The 20,661-nt window shown below is 37.9% G+C and overlaps 1 protein-coding gene and 1 non-coding gene across 5 annotated transcripts in view; one reads left to right on the top strand and one right to left on the bottom strand.

The window, feature by feature from the left end:
• The window catches only part of PPFIBP1 (PPFIA binding protein 1), a 207,306-nt gene that overhangs the window by 112,417 nt on the left and 74,228 nt on the right, over positions 1–20,661 (bottom strand). For all 4 annotated transcript variants that reach the window (XM_037845742.1, XM_037845740.1, XM_037845741.1 and 1 more), the window contains exon 3: positions 17,774–17,865. The gene's annotated coding sequence lies outside the window, so the exon portion shown is untranslated. The remainder of the gene's footprint in view (positions 1–17,773; positions 17,866–20,661) is intronic.
• LOC119543587 lies at positions 11,692–11,801 on the top strand. Its single transcript, XR_005218653.1, has one exon. It is a non-coding gene; the product is annotated as a U6 spliceosomal RNA (small nuclear RNA).

Here is a 20,661-nt window from a genome sequence, read left to right on the forward strand (position 1 = left end):
TCATCAAGACTTTGAGTTCCATCACCCAACCTGTTCCCTGACTTTCGTTCCCCTCCATAGCTTCACTTCCTTCCTGATCCAACCCATTTTCCTCTTTCCCATTCTATAGAACATTCACCACATCTAGTAGCAAGCTCAATGCCTACCCTTTCCTTCTTCCAAATCTTTTCATCTATACCCCTGAAATTCCCCACCAGGACACTCTTGCTTCTCATAACAACCAACATACAAAATCATAAGGATTTCCATTCCCTGTCTGCTAGGAACTCATCCTTAAAGACCCGGCTCTAGGTCTATGAGGTTAACACTGACCCCTCCAGGTATAGTTGGCCACACCCTTCTTTAAGGTGTCCCCCAATCCCTGCCCTTGCCATCTACACATCATGACCTAGACTTAACAGCTCTCTTTATAAGTCTATTTTATCTGTAGACCGTGAACTCTTGAGAGTCTTAATTCCTTTTTATTAAGGATACATTGTCCGACATAGAGTAGTCTCTCTCTCTCTCTGTCACTAATTTTTTCAACATTTTTATATATCCTGTTTTAAAAATCCTTGTTCTCTGAATTTTTTTCTATATAATTTTTTAAAGTGAAATATAACAGCTTAAAGAATTGCTTGAGAGACTTAATGGTGCATTAGACCAGACGCTAAGATATGCCTGAAAGAAAGACATCTCCCACCATCAGGGCACTTATAACCAGGGTTTTGTTGTCATTTTAATTCATGCTTTAGTAATTAAGCCAAACTCTAAGAAAAACTCAACTGAAATGAACTACTTTAAAAGACTGCACATGGCAAATGAGGCCCCGTTAGGTAGTAAGATTTTTGGCATATTTGTACTTACTTTTCAGTGTTGTACAAACAGGCATGAACCTGTTTCTAAGATTCAAGCAATGTACTCTGCAGGCCTTTATAATACAGTGTGTTTTAAATGCTCTTTTGGGAGTAAACATCTTGCCACATCTCAGAAAGTGAGACAAATAGGAAATATTTCAGTACTCCCTCGTTCATTATAATGGCAAATATCCGATGAAGTTATTAATGTGTGCCAAATTATACCTATATCTTTTTCTCCATGCCACACACTCATGGCACTCATGACAGGGGTGGGACTGGAGTGGGCCCAATGCATGTCAGAAGGACTGAGAGTAAACTAGAGGAGTATACAGATAGATACAGCTTTGCTCTAACCCCAAGCCTCTTAGAGAATTATTGTAATGGCCAGATGCTATCTCCATGCTAATCTAATTGACCACTAACTTTTGGCAACTATCATCTCATGACTGAGAGCTCAAATCATTCCTTCAAGTGAGTTGCTCGACCTTGAAACCCATCAAGTTCAGCTGCTTGCACTAGCCAGGTATGAACTTAAATAAATGTTCATATTCTACAATCTATAACAACACCATAATATAAACCAGAATACACTGTGAGGATTCAGGCAAATAAGTAGGAGGTATTCAGTTCTCTACAAACACAGGATTGAAATAGGCTAATGTAAATTTATTATAGACCACCCTCATGCTATGCAGTTTCTTACTCAGCAGGATCCCAATAAGAGAGAAGCTTGCAACCTTACGTATTTTACTAGCAAAAGATGGGCAAAATAATTTTTTTCAAATTTAAAAAAACACAATGTGAAGATTGATGTTTCAAAAGGATGCATGGGTCCAAGTCTACCTGGCTATAAGAGAGTATCTAAAATCCTCTTATAAAACAATGAAATTAAAAACAAAGCACACTATAAATGAATTCTTAGAAAGTGCCTATTCATAATATTGGTCCTTACCCCAATATTAAAGAACAATTTTGTTTAGGTAAGGGGATGTTATCGATTGAATCATGTCCCCCACAAAGACATGTTGCAGTCCTAACTCCCGGTCCTGTGGATTTGAACCTATTTATAAATAGGGTCTTTAAAGAAGTATTATTTAAGGTGAAGCCAAACTGAATCAGGGTAGTTCTTAATTTGGAGTCCTTATAAGCAAAGGATATTTGGACACAGGAGGAGGAGACAGAAGGAGAGAGATGGCTGTGTGACGGAGGTAAAGAATGAGTTATAGATTGCCAGCAAGCTACCACCAGAACACTACAGACTTAGAAGGCATGATTTTGCTAACATCTTGATTTTGGACTAGTAGACTCCAAAACAGGGAGACAATTAATTCCTGTTGTTTACAACCAGTCTGTGTTGTTGTAGCAGCCATGGCAAACTAAGACAGAGGGACAGTTAACTGCTTCAAAATTATAAGTCTTTTCATTATGAATGGCAAGTGGCAGAATTTATATAGCATGCCAGGCAATATCTAATTTCAAGATGGACTGGTGGGTTTTATATCACATTGCTTAAAGTCAGTCTTTTCATGTTACCCCCTAATATCCCAACAAAGAGAACAAGGCTCTGCTTTGAAAAGCATTGAAATAAGATCCTCATCAGATAACACTCACAGAGTGAGCCAGTCATGAGAAGGGTGGGTACAAAGCCTCAGGATAAATTCCCCAAAGGATTATTAACCTAGATCAAGAGGCCCCCTGCTAAACAATTTCCATTTAAATTCCCTCTTTCAAAGAAATTCCACGGTTTTGATGGCCATTCAATTTCAATAAAATATGCACTTCACATAAAAGACTACTTCCAAGGCATTTTCAAATAGGTGGGCAAACATCAAATATCTTCAGATTGTGGGAGATGAATGAAAATTCATCTCATTATCACCGAATTCTCTTAATCTGGAAGGAAATCAGAAATGCAATTTATTTTGTTTTTCCTCATCTGCATCAACAAGGATTTATTTTTTTAAAGTGCAAATCTCTAAAATAAAGAACTCTCACTCAAGGGATAGAAATTATCCTGTACACCCACTGACAAATAAAACATCTCAGACATTTTAATGATTAATATATGTATGGATAGTTGTTTTTGAGTTTAATTTTCATCAACCCCTCTGCCATCTGTCCTTGAGGCCTAGATTTCCCCCAAATGGGGGTGGGGGAGGCAAAGGAAAATACTTCTTCAGTAAAGTGCCTCCAAAAATTCACACAATGTCATATTGCAACCACCAACATAATAACTGATTCACACAGGGATCACAAATAGATGTTAAAACCACTTGGTGAATGACTGTTGGGGAACAAGATATGCCCATGGTCTCTAAGAATTATTCCACAGACTACTTATTATCAAGGTGATTAGGGACTTTTACACTGGAGAGGTCTGTGGAACACCAATTTAACCAAGTGATTAAATTTAGCATAACCAATAATGGGACAAACCATCATTCACCTTCTGAAAAGAAGCAGTGTATTCTTGCTAACAAAATTTAACCTCAATCTAACTATGAGGAAACAGTCAGATGAATCCAGATCAGAGCACTTTCTACCAGACAACTAACCTGGACCTTTCAAACAACTTTGTGTTATAAAATACCAAAAAAAAAAAAAAAAAAGGCAGGGAGACACAACAGTTCATAAAGGAGACTAACAAGTCATGACAACCAAATGCAATTGGGGAAATTTGAGTATGGACTGTGTATTAGATAATATTATTGACTATCTGTTTGAAGTATTGAAGGGGTGAAGTGTTATAATTTCTGCAACTTATTTTCAAATAGTCCAGGAAAAAAATTAAAGAGAAAGAAAAGATGGGAAAAATATTAAGAAAATTTCCAGTAGGTACCCAGGTCTTTGCTATTAAAATCAAATATGTATTTGCTATACTTGTGTGGCAATAATATTAAGAGATGTATATATTTAAAGCATTAAAATTTTTATTCTAAACAAAATGTAGGTATTCATTTGATTTCTCAATTTACATAAACTGGGCAATTCTTTAATCTGGAATCATTGTTTCATCCTGGCACCTGCCTTTGGAGCCACTAATAGCCACAGGATCCCTTTAGTCTCACAGATAAGTAAATATTCAGCCCACAAGTCTCTCTAACTGTAAAAAGGTAAGTGGGTCCACTTGAAAGCAGACTAACATCCAGACATTTTTCAAAAACATTTAAGATTTCAGAAGTATATTTAGCTTTTCTTGAGATAAACAGAATTAATTTTTACAAAACAAGGAGCTAGGCCTTCTGCCTTTTCAAATTATCACCAGAACTTTCAAGGCACAGATCTCTCCTGTTCCAATGACTTTCTTGTATATTGTCTCTGTTTATCACAAGTCAGGGACAGCCTGACATTTATAATACTAATAATTCCTGCAAAATTGTTTTGACACTTTCTTTTATTTTTAGGGTTTGAGATTGTTCTGCTTCTTCCAATATAAGAAGAAGCATATACATAAGGTGGCCATATAATCAATTGCCCACATTGAGTGACTTCTGAGAGTGAAAGAGGCTGCTACTAATAATTACGCTGTCTATAGGGATAAACCGGACTGTTCTGGGTGAACCAGCCCATCCGGCCACTAAACAGGCACCCTGAAGGCAGGGTTTCCTCAGAAGGCTTTAACATTTTCACACTTCAGTTTTCTCTGACACAATAGTCTTTATTAACATTTGTTGGCTTGTACCTCATAATTAAAGCTATAGGTCCTGTCTTATGCAAATGTACACATTCATACATACTGAACACCCTGAAAATAATTCACAAAGTTCAGAGATTCCCAGAAGCTCCCTCTTAAATCCTAGGTTAAAAACCCAAGTTCTTGAGTAAGAACTTCCTGGCTTCAAACTCTAGTCCCACCACATATTTGTTGCAGATCCTGGGGAAGTTACTTAGCCTCTCTGGGTTTTCCATTTCCTCATCTAAAAATTTCTAGGATCAGAGTTGTAAGGATTCCGCAAAATAAATCTCCATATCAAGTTTATAGAAAAGTACCTGACACATAGTAAGCAATTACACAATTTAGCTGCTGCCACCAATTGCTGTCATTCAATTCCTTTGTTTAAAAATCTGCATGGCTCCTAGTAACTACAGAATAAAATGCAAACCAATTATCCTTTAAGTTTTTCTATAATCAGATCCTGATGTACCTTTTCCGGTTTTATTTCACAATACTCCTCCACTCTCTCATGTTCCTTGCAGTGCTTATTTCCTGCCCATGTTCCCTGTATTTTCCTGCCTCAATGCCTTTGCTTATACTATTCCTTCTCCTTGGAATTGTTCTAACCATGCTACTTCTTCCGTCTACCCTGTTACCCATCTACTCCCAGCTCCACCTTTCAAGGCAGATTAAATTCCAACTCCTCTGTAGAAATGGGTTAGCTGGAAATAATCTTGCCCTCCTTTGTGCTACCACAGCACTTTACTTTTACCTCTAGTAAGTTGAACAGTTTAACTTGTATAGAAATATGCATCATGTCTCTCCCACTTGACAAAAGCCCCTGTGTGTTCATTCTGCTTATCTTTGCATGTCTCAAAGCCCCCTAGTTCAGTAATTTCTTGTGCATAGTAGCTCCATGATAAATATTTGGTGAAAAGAGTGGTTAATATGCAGACAATAATTTAAATAGATAATATCTGAAGTTGAATGCCATTTCCTCTAATATAAAATTTAACTAGCTTCTACTTTAATTAAGTTGAGTCCCTAGATGTTTACATTGGGGGTGTGGGGTATGGCATAGTGTGTTTCCTAAGTGGACAAGCTCAGTTTTGTACAATAACACAACTAGTTAGCAAAGGAATATCCATATCTTTCCATTTGCCTGATTAGAAAGTGATATTCTAGCCTCACTTTTAAATTTAAAAGGATTTTTAAAAGCCTTTGCATTTCTAAATCCTCCAGATAACATTTCGATTCATTCATTCATTCAAACACCTTCACTGAACATTGATTTACTAAAGGTTGAGCACAAAGATGAGTAGGACAGAACTTCTACAAGAGCTCCTATTTGTAGGAGAAACAGGCAAATCACCAGACAGCACAAAGAGGCTATAATTTTGTGCTACATCTGAAAGGAATTTCTGGGACTCACCAAGTAGAAAATACTGGAAGAGGAAAGCACATGCTAAGGCTTGAAGTGCTAAAAGGCATGTTTAAGAAACAGTGAAAAGTCCAGGTTAGCTTGAGCACAGAACTGTAAAAGAGATCCTGGAATGAGATTGCTAAGAAGCTTTGAACTTTATCTTATGGAGCCTGGAGTTTCTGAAGCTAGAAACTGCAATGACCAAATCTGTGTTCTAAGGAGAAACTTCTAGCAATAGCAGTGTGGGGATGAGACTGAGGTAGAGAGAAGCTGACCACACAAATATTAGAGGAGAAACAAAAAAAACTGCCGGCCACACTCCGTGGTGAGATGGAAGAAGGAGTCAGATGCAGCTGTGGTCCTTACAGAGTGTTAAGGGTTGAATTGTGTCCTCCAGAAAGTTATGTTGCAATCATAACCCCACCTGTACTGTGACCTTATTTGGAAATGGGGTCTTTGCAAATGTAAACAAATTAAGCTGTGCCCTAATTCAATATGACTGGTGTCCTTATAAGAAGAGGAGAATAGAGACAGAGTGGAGAACTCCATGTGAAGACAGGGACACAGAGGGAAAAGATGACCACATGAAGATGGAGGCAGAGATTGGAGTTATGCTACCACAAACCAGGGAACGTCTGTGGCCACCAGAAGCTGGAAGACTTAAGAAGGAATTCTTCCCCTAGAACCGTCAGAAGGAACATGGCCCTGCCGACACCTTGATTTTGGAGTTGTAGCTTCCAGAACTATAACAGAATAAATTTTTGTTGTTTTTAGCCATCCAGTTTGTGGTACTTTTGTTTACAGTAGCTCTAGGAAACTAATACAAGAAGTTTTCTCAAAAGAGTTGGTAGAGCTCCATGTTACACCAGCTCTGAGACACTAACAATCCTGATGAATTAGTACACAATTTCATGCGTTAATCTAATGAACCCAGTGGACAGGAAATTGAGCTGGAAAAATGCAGCAAATTCCTAAGTAGCTCTGAAGTGGCTTCTTAGGCAGCACTAGGCAGACTTCCCATTTCTTTTCATTCATTCAGTTCACTGTGGTTGCACTATGTGTTGGCCATTGTCACACTATCTGCCAGGGGCATGGGGAGTTACAAGATATTGTTCCTGTCCTCTGGATGCTCAGAACTTGGCAGGGATGCTAATTGTGATTTCTTCCACAACAGAAATTTCCTTGACCATCTTCATCTTACATGAGACTGTTTAAGAATGTATTCTGGACATTGGTCTGGCTATACCAGCTTGAGACTCTTTTGTACCATAAATGATTGGTTTTCAACATGAACTACAGAGCCGGACTGAGAAAAGTTCCTGCTGCTATCGAGATTACTTTGCTTATTTTATGTTATACCCGGTAAAGAGTACAAAGGGCCAATTATAACACCTGAGTTTTTCAGCCCTGTCTTCTGAGGATTCAGCAGGACCACAAGGTGAGGAAAACAAAATCGCCCTGTGGAACCTGCAACACTTCCATAGAATTAGTCACTATTTTCTGTTTCTGTAGGATCACTCAGGGACATTCTCGCAAAGAAGTGCTTGCTGTTCTGCTGGCTAATAAGGGGAGGGGAGAAAAGAGGTCCACAGGAGACGGGACGCTGAGGGTCAACGTAAATGAGGTTTTCTCTAGTGCTGCTGTTTTCTCTTGTGAGAAGTCTTATGCTTGAAAGCCATCTTTCAGTCCTTGAAAGTCACCTCTTTCTTGCTTGACACTTAATTTTCAATGATCCCAACAATACAGGAGAGGTCTTGTCTGGGTGAAAGGACTCTGAGAGGGGTGTTCTGTGCCAGACCTGAGGCAAGACCCATTTAGAATGCGAAGAACCAAAAATCGCACTTCTCTAGGCAAACAGTGCAATTTTTAATTTCGAAAAATGTATATGCAGTAAGACTATCTAAATCCCTCCAAATCATCCAGAATTTCAGAGGAGGCCTCAGAATCCATGGCCTTTTGTAAAGCACTAACCTCCACCCACAGGAAACAACTTCTGGATGTGAAGTACTGAAAGCCTGCCTCCCTGGCTCCAGGAGTTCCAGGTACTGGCACCGAAGCCCGTGTGTTAATGGAGAGTTCCATTCCGTGTCTTCTTAACTCTGGCCCAAGGCTGAGACAATATTCATTTGTTGAACAAAACACTGATCCAAGTGCAGATCTGTTGAAAAGCTTCCAAGGAAGATGAGAGGCCAAGGCAAGGCAGAGGAACAGCTAATCAGAAATCAAGGGCAAGAAAAGCTAGATCCAAAATAAAGACAGTACAAAGCCCCAGAATAGCCCAGAAAGACAGCTGATGACCTTTTCTTCTAAAATCTCTTAATATCATATTATCAAATGGCTTAACCATCGAAAGCCAAGCACATAATTACTACTACGAAGGTAAAGGCATAAAGTAAAAAGCAACAGACACAGAAAAAAGAAAAGCTAATGGTACAATGACAACTTGTGTAGAAATACAAACTAAAACACAGAAAAGAAAAATTATTGTGCTGTGCTTAGAAGTCAGTCTTTTTTTTTTTTTTTTTTTTTTAACTGAGGGATTATGCCTCAGTTTAAGGTCAAAGTTACAGGAAGCTACCTAAGGCTATTTCAAGTTCTGAAAGCTATTACAATTTCTGTAGAGATTAAATATATTATCTTCTATACCTAAATGCTAAATGCATCCTGCTACAATGTCTATAAATTGTCATACCCTAATTTAAGTCTCCTCTGGGCTGATGAGGTTCTGGGCGTGATCTGACAGGGAGGCCAGCATTGTGGCAGGCGGAGAACACAGAAAACACCTGAGGATCCAATCTCATTTCATTGATTACGACACACAGAGCCTTAAGCGGCTGTTAAATAATGGATTTAAGAACTACTGAAATCCTTTCCTCTACTCCCCACCCCCACTCTTTCACTCCCCAGGTGATACAGGGACCTGACTAACTGAAACTCAGGTGCCACAATACAGGTTTCCCCCAAATACTATAATATTACACCACAGATCCACTAGGCAAAACTCACAATTCCCCTGGTCCCTTTTCCCTCTTCTTAAAAAACTGTTGAGGCTACTTACCTAAGAGCCATCATAGACGCTAAGGCCTCCTAATTAAATGTACAAAGGAAAGGTGACTGGAAAGAAAAAACCACCACCTGCCCAGTTACAGAGCCAGCATTTGCTTGCTCTCCCCTCCCCCCACATTGCTTACTTTTGCTTGTTGATTTCCTAAATGTGTACACCATTTCTTTCTCTCTGCCCAAATTGCACTCTAGCATACCTATCTCACAGAGAGAAAAAAAGTCAGTCACTGACTGCCAATTTCCTAAAAGGTAAGGAGAAAACAAAACAACCAAGAATAAAAAGACTTCTATGGCTTTGGTCAGATGAGTAAACAGCTTCTGACATCAAACTCCCAATATCATCCGTACTCAGAGACACAAAAGAAGCATCTGCCTGAAGGACTCATTCTCAAAGCCCAAATAAATCTCCGTTTGATTGCAAAGGAGAGCCTAGATATTTGGTAGGAGAGGGAGAGATCACATGAGAAAAAAAAAAGTGCAAAGGAAAATCTTTTGTGGGTTTCACGAAAATAAATTCATTTACTCATTTTCTCAAATTATAATGAACCAATTATGCGTAAGACAAACCACACCTGGGACAGGATTGCCATCCTCAAGCAGCATTTTCAGTTTTTAGTATGAATTGCCTAATATAATGAATGGTGGGTCCACAAAAGGTAGTCAAGAGATAGAAAATTTTGTTCCCCATACAGTAATTAAAATGATAAAGACCAAAAGAGGGGTGAGCCAGTTTGGATCTATTATGTCCCCCAGAAAAGCCATGTTCTTCAATGCAATCTTGTGGGGGGCAGACTTACTAGTCTTTTGACTAGGATTTGACTTCTTGATTGAATGTTTCCATGGAGAGTTGACCCTGCCCATTCAGCGTAGGTCTTGATTAGTTTACTGGAGTGCCTTAAAGAGAACTCACACAGAGAGCAGAGAGACAAAAATGCCCTGGGATATGCTAAGCCAAGACACACAGAAACTGAAGGAGCTGGCAGAGATGCTTGGAGATGAGGACAGAAGGATGTTTGGAGATGCTAAGCTAAGAGGGGACCCACAGAGGCTTAGAGAGAGGACCCACAGAGGCTTGGAATAAGAAGTTGACAGCAATGCAACCTGGGGGCAAAGGACCAGCAGTGGCCAGCCACGTGCCTTCCCAGCTGACAGAGGTGTCCCAGACACCATCAGCCTTTCTCCTGTAAAGGTATCCTCTCGTTGATGCCTTAGTTTGGGCACTTTTATGGGCTTAGGACTGTAAATTTGTAACCCAATAAATCCTCTTTAAAAAAGCTAATCCATTTCTGGTGTTTTGCATAACAGCAGCATTAGCAAACAGAACAAGGGGTATGGAGAAAAGGGCGCAAAGGGGCAGAGCTACGGTAGATACTTTTCTTTGGGGATAACATTAACTATCTCAATAGCTACAAACCTCCTGCTTACACAACACCATGCCACAAAGATGGAGGAAATGTAGAAATGTATAGGCATGCCCAAGGAACTACCTGCACAATCCCCTGGCCCTCCTTGGCCTAAAGAAAAGAAGGCAGAGATGAAAGCAGACAAGGGGCCCCACTTCATTCTTGTGTCTAGGTCCACGGAGCCTCAAAAGCAATATAACCAAACAGCTTTCACCACTTTCATTCATGAACTCAAGAACCATTTGCAAAAAGGAAAGACTAGGGCATTGCCTACACTCTGAGGACAATAGTTCACCTGGTCACCAGAACACCTAAATGACTGAGAGCACAAATATTCCACAGTTTGTAAATTTACTTTAATTCTTTCCTAAGTGTTCTTCTGCTATTAGCTCCATGTAGATAGCCCTGGGTATAAGAGGATGGAGGTCAGCATTTAAAAATAATTAACTGTAACAAGACAAGGATGCCCACTGTCACCACTGTTATTCAACACTGTAATGGAAGTTCCAGCCAGAGCAATTAGGCAAGAAAAATAAATAAAAGGCATCCAAATAGGAAAGGAAGAAATAAAACTTTCACTATTTGCAGAGAACCTGATCCTATATAACAAATCCCAGAAAATCTACAGCAAAGCTACTAGAGCTAATAAACAAATTCAGCAAAGTGGCAGGGTGTAAGATCAACACCTCAAAATCAGTAGTGTTTTTATACACTAGTAATGAACAACCTGAGGAGGAAATCAAGAAAAAAAATCCATTTACAATAGCAACTAAAAGAATGAAATTTCTAGGAATAAATCTAACCAAGTGTGTAAAGGACTTTTACACAGAAAACTACAAAACTTTGCTAAAATAAATCAAAGAAGACCTAAATAAATGGAAGAGCATGTCCATACTCATGGATTGGAAGACTAAATGTTAAGATGTCACTTATACCCAAAATGATTTACAGATTCAATGCAATCCCAATCAAAATTCCATTAGCCTTCTTTGCAGAAATGGAAAACCCAATCATAAAATTTATTTGGAAGGGTAAAAGGCCCCAAACAGCCAAAAACATCCTGACAAAGAAGAACAAAGTTGGAGGACTCACATTTCCTAACTTTAAATGTGTTACAAAGCTAGGGTGGTCAAAACAACATGGTATTGGAAAAGGATAAATATATAGACCAATGGAATCAAAATGAGGGTTCATAAACAGACTCCCACATCTATGGCCAACTGACTTTTGACAAGTCTACTCAATTCAGTAAGAATAGTCTATGAAAATGGTGCTGAGAGAACTGGATACCCATATTCAAAAGAAGGGGTGCTCGCTTCAGCAGCACATATAATAAAACTGAAACAATACAGAGAAGATTAGCATGACCCCTGCACAAGAATGACATACAAATTTTTGTTGAAAGTTATCACCTTTCTGTATATGTGTTATATTTCACAATAACTGAAATTGTGGAACTGTAACCCATAACATTCTTTGAAATTTGCTCTCTAACTACTTGGTTAAATTGTACGTTGAAAGTTATCACTATTGTGTATATATGTTCTATTTCACAATAAAAAAATATAAAAAAAAGAAATTAAAGAATGAAGGGAGCCATCTCACACAATATTCAAAAATTAACTCCAAATGGATCAAAGACCTAAATATAAGAACTAGGCCTATAAAACTCCTAGAAGAAAATGTAGAGAAGCGTCTTCAAGAATTTGTGTTAGGCAATGTTTTCTTAGACTTTACACCCAAACAATAAGCAACAAAAGAAAAAATAGAATAGATCAATAAAAACTCATCAAAATGAAAACTTTTGTGCATTAAAGGACTTTATCATGAAAGTAATAAGAAGGCCTACTCCACTGGGAGAAAATATTTGGAAATTACATATCTGATAAGAGATAAAGAAATCCTATAACTCAACAATAAAAAGACAACCCATTTAAAAAATGGGCAAAAGACTTGAATAGACATTTCTCCAAAGAGGATACATAAATGGCCACAAAGCACAGGAAAAGATGCTCAACATCATTAGCTATTAGGGAAACGCAAATCAAAATCACAATAAAATACCATTTCATGCCATTAGAATGGCTAATATTAAAAAAGCAGGAAATTACAAGTGTCAGAGAGCATGTGGAGAAATAGAAACACTCATCCATGGCTGGTGGGAATGTAAAATGGTGCAACTGCTGTGAAAGACAGTTTGGTGGTTCCTTGGAAAGCTAGGTAGAGAATTTCCAAAAGAACCAGCAATCCCACTTCTAGGTATATACCCAACAGATCAGAAAACAGGGACTCAAACAGATATTTGCCTACCAATGTTCATGGTGGTATTATTCACAATTGTCAAAAGATGGAAGCAACCCAAGTGTCCATCAATGGATGAATGAATAAATAAAATGTGGTACATACATACAATGAAATATTAATAATTCATAAAAAGGAATGAATTTCTGATACATGCAACAGCACAGATGAACCTTGAAGACATCAGTGTTGAGTGAAAAAAGCCAGACAGAAAAGGACAAATATTGTATGATCTCACTGAAATGAAATAATTAGAAATAAGCAAGCTCATCAAGTCAGAATCTAGAATACAAGTTACCAGGGGCTAGGGTGGGAGTAGGGAATGGGAAGTTAATGCCTAACTTGTACAGTTGCTATTTGGATTGATTGTTAAAGTTTTGGTAAAGGATGGTGGTGATGGTAACACATTACGAACGTAATTAACAGCACTGAATTATATATATTAATGTGGATAAAAGGAGAAATTTTAGGTTGTATATATGTTATTAGAAAATTAAAAAAAAAACCACATAGGACTGTACAGTACAGTGAACCCTATTGTAAACAATGAACTATAGTTAATAGTACAATTATAACAATGTTCTTTTAAAAAAAAGTAATTAAGTGATAACACTATTAGCATTTTATTTTTATAGTATTAATTCAATTTAATTCAATATTTTATTTTAACACTAAGTTTTAAATACTGGTTTTTAATAAATATTTCCTTCAACATCCAGCATGACAAAACTAACCCAAATTTTATTTGGGACACCTCCCAACTCTGTGACTGCAATGTGGGGACTGAGAATTTAAAAGGAAAAACATGAGATAAGGACAAATACAGCTTCCATAATTCAGTAATGCCACATGTTTATCTGTAATATCCTGCTATATCTATTTATGTAGATAATATATAAATATACACACCTACTAATAAATAGAACATGTATTAGAACTAAAGCAAATATCAGTAGGAAAATGAATTTACATATTTTCATAGAGCCATAAATTAGCCACAATAGTCTGGACATTTGGTTTTTTATCTGCTGTGGGCATTAACTATTTTGTGAATTTAGATCATACCTCATAATCACTTCTTCCCCCACTATCACAAGTACCAAAATCTGCTGTCATAGAACTTTTGACATGGGAGGGGCCTGTGAAAGAACCCAGCACCTGGAAAAATGCAAATACATCCTAAACTAGATGTTATATTTAGAGGATTCACAGAATCCTTCTCTGCCTCAAAACCCCAATCTTAACTAACTTTCTGATTTTGCAGATTAGGAAACTGAGACCTAGGAAGTCTAAATGACATACCCTAAGTTCCAGAGCTTGTTAGCAGAGAAGTCAGAACTAAGCTTTAGACACCTGTGTGAAATGCTGTCTTTGACTCAACAACTCATTCTAAAAGTTTCCTTTTTAGAACACTAGGTAACTTATCTGTTATATCAAAACCTTATGAGGGCAAAATCAAGCTTAATCTACACTATATGCCCTAACAGCTAGTTCAGAACTCATGAACAGAACTGAAAAGATACCAGTGATCACAGGCTGGGAGTCACACAAGGGGCCTCTCACTAAAGCACCCTGATAAATAGGGACACTTGTTGGCAACATACAAGAGCTGAAATTATAAATGTATAAAATTAAGATTTTCCCTTGTGCAAAAAGATCCAATTTTCCTAATAACCTCAGCTCCACTGGCCTCTTCCTGAACTAACAAAGTAAACCCATCCAGATAGCCAAGTGTGACTTCACTTACTCACCCTGGGGAGGGACATGACAAGGACACATGGACAAATGTTTCCCTTCATCTTTCATCTGAGTTTCAGTTTAAGGAGAGGCAAGTAGGAAAATATTTTTGTTAGTGTTAGTCATACTTAAAAAACAAAACAAAACTGCTAGTCTCATCTAAAAAAAAAGAGAGAGCTGAAAACACCTACAGTGTCAGACACAGTCAAACAGATAATATTAGTAATAATAAGAACCAGACAAATAATAATAGAATTATGAATATTATTTTTAGTGCTAGTGCTACATGCCCAGAAGCATGCTATTGATATTGCTGCAGTAAACTGTCACCACAAACCTATAAAATAGGCATATTAATATTCCCATTTTACAGATGAGAAAGCTGCAACCCAGACAGGTCACATGAGAAGTAAGTGGTGGGGCTGTGACCCACATGCAGAACAGTCTCACACCAAAGCCCACATGCTCATGTTCTGTAGTTGAGAAAATACATTCTTTCCTAGTTCCAAAATTTTAATAAATTCATTCTTGGCTCAAGATTCACACTTCAGGAACTATTTTTTTCAAAATTTCCTTAAAACAAAAGTTAAACTTAAATAAATTTGTTCAGGAAATGCTTTGAGAACTCCTTTTAAGCTCTAACCTGCCTGCTCAGTTCAATTTTTATTTCTCTCTTCATCTCCTTAGCTTCTTCAGATCTCATAAACTGAATCTTCTCTTGGGTTGTCCCTTTCCCAGGCTCTTGAACTGACTAGGGAGATATCATGACTTTTTCCAGAGGAGCCCAGACACATCTCACTTGTGGATCAATTTTCTCTTCCCCTCTATACTCCCTTTTTGTGTCATGCAACTACAACTCTTCTCTGCCAAAGGAACAAGGCTTACCACATCACACAGATTAGAGAGGGCTTCCACCTGGCTGCAATCTCTAGCGCAATCTATGAAAACATCTCCTTGATCTGTTCCTGATGAACATGCTTAAAACATCAAATTGAAGCCATCAAATCAGTTGGCTACCTAAAGTCAACTTCTCTGCTTTCAAAGAAGTTTAGTGCAACATCACTCCATAGGTGCAGAATCTGAATTACTGAGTGGTCACTCAACACAAAAGGCAATCATCACTAAAACATATGCACAAAAGTATTCATAGGAGTGCTATTTGTAAGACTCCCAAACTGGAATTTCCAGCAACTGTAAAACAGATACACAATGGAATACTGCACCAGTTTGCATGTATTGTGTCCCCCAAAACGCCATTATCTTTGATGCAACCTTGTGTGGGCAGACGTATTAGTGTTGATTAGATTGTAATTCTTTGAGTGTTTCCATGGAGATGCAACCCACCCAACTGTAGGTGATAATTCTAATTGGACAATTTCCATGGAGGTGTAGCCCTGCCCATTCAGCGTGTGTCTTGATTAGTTTACTAGAGCACTATACAAGCTCAGACAGAAGGAGTGAGCTTGCTACAGCCAGAGCGTTTGAAGAATGCACAGGAGTGAGAGAAGAGCTGCAGATGAGAGACAGTTTGAAGACGGCCGTTGAAAGCAGACTCTTGCTCTGGAGAAGCTAAGAGAAGACAAATGCCCCAAGAGCAACTGAAAGTGACATTTTGAAGAGCTGCTGTGGCCTAGAGAGGAACATCCTGGGAGAAAACCATTTTGAAACCAGAACTTTAAGCACATGCCTTCCCAGCTAACAGAGGTTTTCCGGACGCCATCAGCCATCCCCCAGTGAAGGTACCTGATTGTTGATGTGTTACTTTGGACACCTGATGGCCTTAAGACTGTAACTGTGTAACCAAATAAACCCCCTTTATAAAAGCCAATCCTTTTCTGGTATTTTGCATTCTGGCAGCATTAGCAAACTGGAACAAATACCATCATAGCAAGGAGAATGAATAAAATTAACTATTTGCTATGTCATAGATGCATCTCACAAAAACATTAAGCAAAATAAGCCAGATGCAAAATAATATATAATGTATATAAGCCAGATGCAAAATAATATATAATATATGGTTCTACTTACATAAATTTCAAAAATAGGCCAAACTAATCAATGGCATTAGAAGCCAGGATATTGGTTACCCCTGAAGCCTGAGGGGAGGAGGGTTCTGCAGTGCTGGTGATTTGTTTCTTAAGCTAGGCGCTCATTACACAGGTGTGTTTGCTTTGTGACAGTTATTCCATCAAGCCGTTCACTTAGGATTTGTGTGTACCTCCCTCCATGTATAAGATACTTTAATAAAAAGCTGACTGAAGGAAACTGCAGAGAGTAACTGGTCTGCTCCCCTTAGTTGGCAGAACAGTAACAGTTTTCCTGTGGAGTTTAAATATCTCAAGAACACACAGGAAATCTGTGAAGGGGCTAGAGCTGGACACTAGATCCTTAGCTTTCTATCCAGGTACCAAAGCTACCTCTCCAATGTAGAGGGCGTTTCTCTAACTTCCTTCCTTATTGTGACTAAAGCCAAGGTTCAGAAGGATTAGGATCACATTCCTATTAAGAACACTACTGCAAAGGATCAGGACTCCTAGTGACAGCCATGCCAGAAAGAACATTTAAACATTATGTGGACAATATGGAAAAGCAGAAAAAGCCAGACAGTGCTGGGCTCATACCCTAGAGTATGCCACTTGCTAGCTGTGTGACCGTCCACATGTTCCTTGACCTCTCTCTGAACCTCAGTATCCTCCTCTAAATTGGTGGAATATTAACTCCTCCTTTTGCCATGAGGATAATATAAGGTAATAATTAAGCATTCAGAAAAAGTATTTGTTGAATGAATTTTGAATTGAATTAGTCAAGTGCTTGTTACTTAGCAGCGGCTCAAGAAATGATAGTTACTATCAACACTGGGCAAGAGGAGTGGGGAAGAAGGGAGTAAATAAGCCTGTGTACAAACAACCATCTCATTCTTCTAAGGTCAACACCTGGGAAGCCTATAGGGTCATTAATGGGTCAACCAACAATGGTCACTGGCCTAGATCAGGCACTGAAATGGGTTCTGGGTTAAACAGCCATAAAGGGCATGAGAAGAGGGGCTGTGCTTTTTAATGTGCTACCAGGTCTGCGTTTTCCTTCTCAATGCCAAATAAAGAGCTGCTCATTGACTGCCATAGCATGTCTAAATATTATGGCCACCTAGCTTAGTCATTATTACCTTCAGATTTAAAAACCTTTTAAAGTAGAGATGGGTAATAAATTCTCATAGACCGTAATGAGTAGACTGGTTATGGTCAAATATCTTTACCACTGAGAAAAAATGTACACAATGAGAACAGAGAAAGGTAATTATAGGCTTTAAAGATGTCAGAAACGAACAATCATGATGAGTGAATTTACTTACACTTAAAAAAAAAACAGGTTTAATGTTGATTGTCTTCAGTTCTTTAAATCTTGCATGTACTTAGCAAATTGATCCATCCAAGTTCCTTTATCCTGAAAAGAAACAAATGTCAAAATGAAAAATTAAAACTAATTTTAAACTACAGTACACCAGAAAACAATAAAACCTATAGATGGTAATTTATTGCTTAAGCAAACAACATTAAACATTAAACAGACATAATTAAAAAGGAAAAAAAGTATATCAAAGACCAACAGATTCAATTGACTTCCTTCCATCCATCCATCCATCCATCCATCCATCCTTCTCTTCTCCCCCACTTTCCTATTCCCCATGCAGCACTCCCTCTGTCCATGACTCCTTCTCTTCTTTCCTTCCTCAATTGTTGAACAATCTCACATATTACTGAAGCCTGACTTTTTTTGCTGCACACCATCATGAATTTTTAAAGCTCAGAGTACTGGCAAATTGTAGTCTATAAATGTTTGCTGAAAAAATGAATGAAATACAATATTTAGTTGCTAAGGGAGAAAAATAAAGAAATGTATACAACTAATTTATTGTTTTTTTTGTCTAACAAGAAAAATATGTAGACAATATGTAGAAATACATACATTGTTCTTTAACTTGCATGCCAGATTCCCTCATCTCTTTTAAATAACTTACACTTAGGGGAAAACAACAATAACTCCCATTAGTGTACGAGAATGTATGCCCCCACCATGAATCAGTAATAAAATACAAACATATTAGAAACAATAAAAGTTCCTTTTGAGGTGTTCACTCTTCAAATTCCTCCTAACTACCTCTATCCAAATGAAGAAGCAAGGCTTCTCCAAGTGAAATACTAGCAATATTGCCACATACGTGTATTCAGATTCCCTAGATGAAATTACGAAGTAGGAGTCAGGCTGCTTCCTTTTCCTAACTACTCTTTTGAGACTCAGTGACCCCAAGTAAGAAAGCAATAGGATCAGCTGCAAGACTCCAACAACTTCACGGAGACCTTTCCTGGGGGCATTTTCATGTTTTTGGTATATGAAAAAACTACCCACTACATATTATAGACTATATTTAATAGGAATACTTTACCAATACTACACTAATACTAAGGATGAATAATCAGGGGCTAAGAGCTTTGGGATATTTTGTGTTATGATAATTGTTTAAAATTGAGAGTGATGATGACTGTACAACTAAGTGAAGATAATGTGAGATACTGATTGTTTATCTTAACACAATATATGCTCTGTGAAATTAGGAACCCCCTACTTAATAAATCAAGCCCTTGATCTTGAGGCTTGCTCTTGTAAAACTTATGGCTGCAAAAGGAAGGCTAGCTCTTCCTATAATTATGTGTAAGAGGCTACTCAGATGTAGCCTTTCTCTCTCTAAGCCCAACCCAGCAAATAAATTCATTAACCTCCCCCCTACGTGGGACATGACTCCCAGGAAAGAGCCTGGTCCTGGCATGGAGGGATTAAAAATGCCTTTTGGAAAAAAGGGGAAAAAGAAATGTAACAAAATAAGGTTACAGTGGCTAAGAGACTTCAAAGAGAGTCAAGAGTCTATTCTGGAGGTTACTTTTAGGCAAGCTCCAGCTAGTTTCCACATGGCGACAGTATGCCAAGCCCTAACCAACAGTAGTCCTGATATACCTAGGACTCTGAGACTCTATAACAGTTTCACACACTAAGTATATTTTTCAGAAACTTAAATCCTCCAGAGTGTTCCCATGCCAGATAAGTCCCCAAACCCAGAGGCAACAGCCTCTTCAAGAACATCAACCTGATGCAGCCCCGTTCCCCATAATATCGACACCCTTTTTCAATAGGAACAAGTTAAGCATGGTCACTGCCTAGACACCCCTGAAGATTGAGAAAGTGATTAAACAAGAGGAAGGGGTAGCAACGGACAAGATAGGATTTAAAAAAGGATTACAAATACTGAATTTTTATATAGATTTTTATATAGATTTTTTTCTTTAGATGCTAGGGTATTAGAATAGCTAGAAGGAAATAATTGAAATGGTGGATCTGTAACCCATAACATTCTTTGAAATTTGCTCTATAGCTACTCATTAAATTGTACTTTGAAAGCTATCACCTTTGTGTATACATCTTATATTTCACAATAAGCAAATCACTGAAACTGTGGAAACGTAACCCATAACATTCTTTGAAATTACCTACACAACCACTTGTTAAATCGTACTTTGAAAGTTATCACCTTTCTGTATATATGTTACATATCACAATAAGGACATAACTGAAATTGTGGAACTATAACCCATAACATTCTTTGACATTTGCTCTCTAACGACTTATTAAATTGTTCTGTGAAAGTTATCACTGTTCTGTATATATATTAAATTTTACAATAAAAAAATTAAAAAAAGAAAAAAAGCTTCAGAAGAGGCAGATACTTAACAGTGAAATAAAATACCTTACTGACAATGGAATTTCAGGCATTAATGGAGGGTGGAGGTTGTCTTGAAGGACTTTCTCAATGCCCCATCAACTTACATCAGATATCATCCCGCCAGTCTGCCTTCTTCAAGAGCTGACTTCATTTATGGTCCATAGATACACACACACAAATCCGGGTAAATTTTAAGCAATTAATTATGCATATATAGGCAAGCCCCTTTTAAAGCTAGGGTGTGCTCCAAAAGTAAATAGTTATAGTTATATTAACGAGCAGTTTTCAAAGTAAGCTTCTAGGAACCCCACCCAAGAGGTGAGAGAAAGGACACTGGAGTGAGTAGTTGGATATGAGGGAGTAGGCAGAGCAATTCCACCTTCATCAGTGTTATACTTTCAACACTTGGAGAAACGGTTTCTTCTGCTGCTTATAAATGGGTTCAAACAGTCAGTGTAACTAAATAA

This window comes from Choloepus didactylus, chromosome 8, assembly GCF_015220235.1.
Source record: "Choloepus didactylus isolate mChoDid1 chromosome 8, mChoDid1.pri, whole genome shotgun sequence".
Taxonomy (NCBI): Eukaryota; Metazoa; Chordata; class Mammalia; order Pilosa; family Megalonychidae; genus Choloepus; species Choloepus didactylus.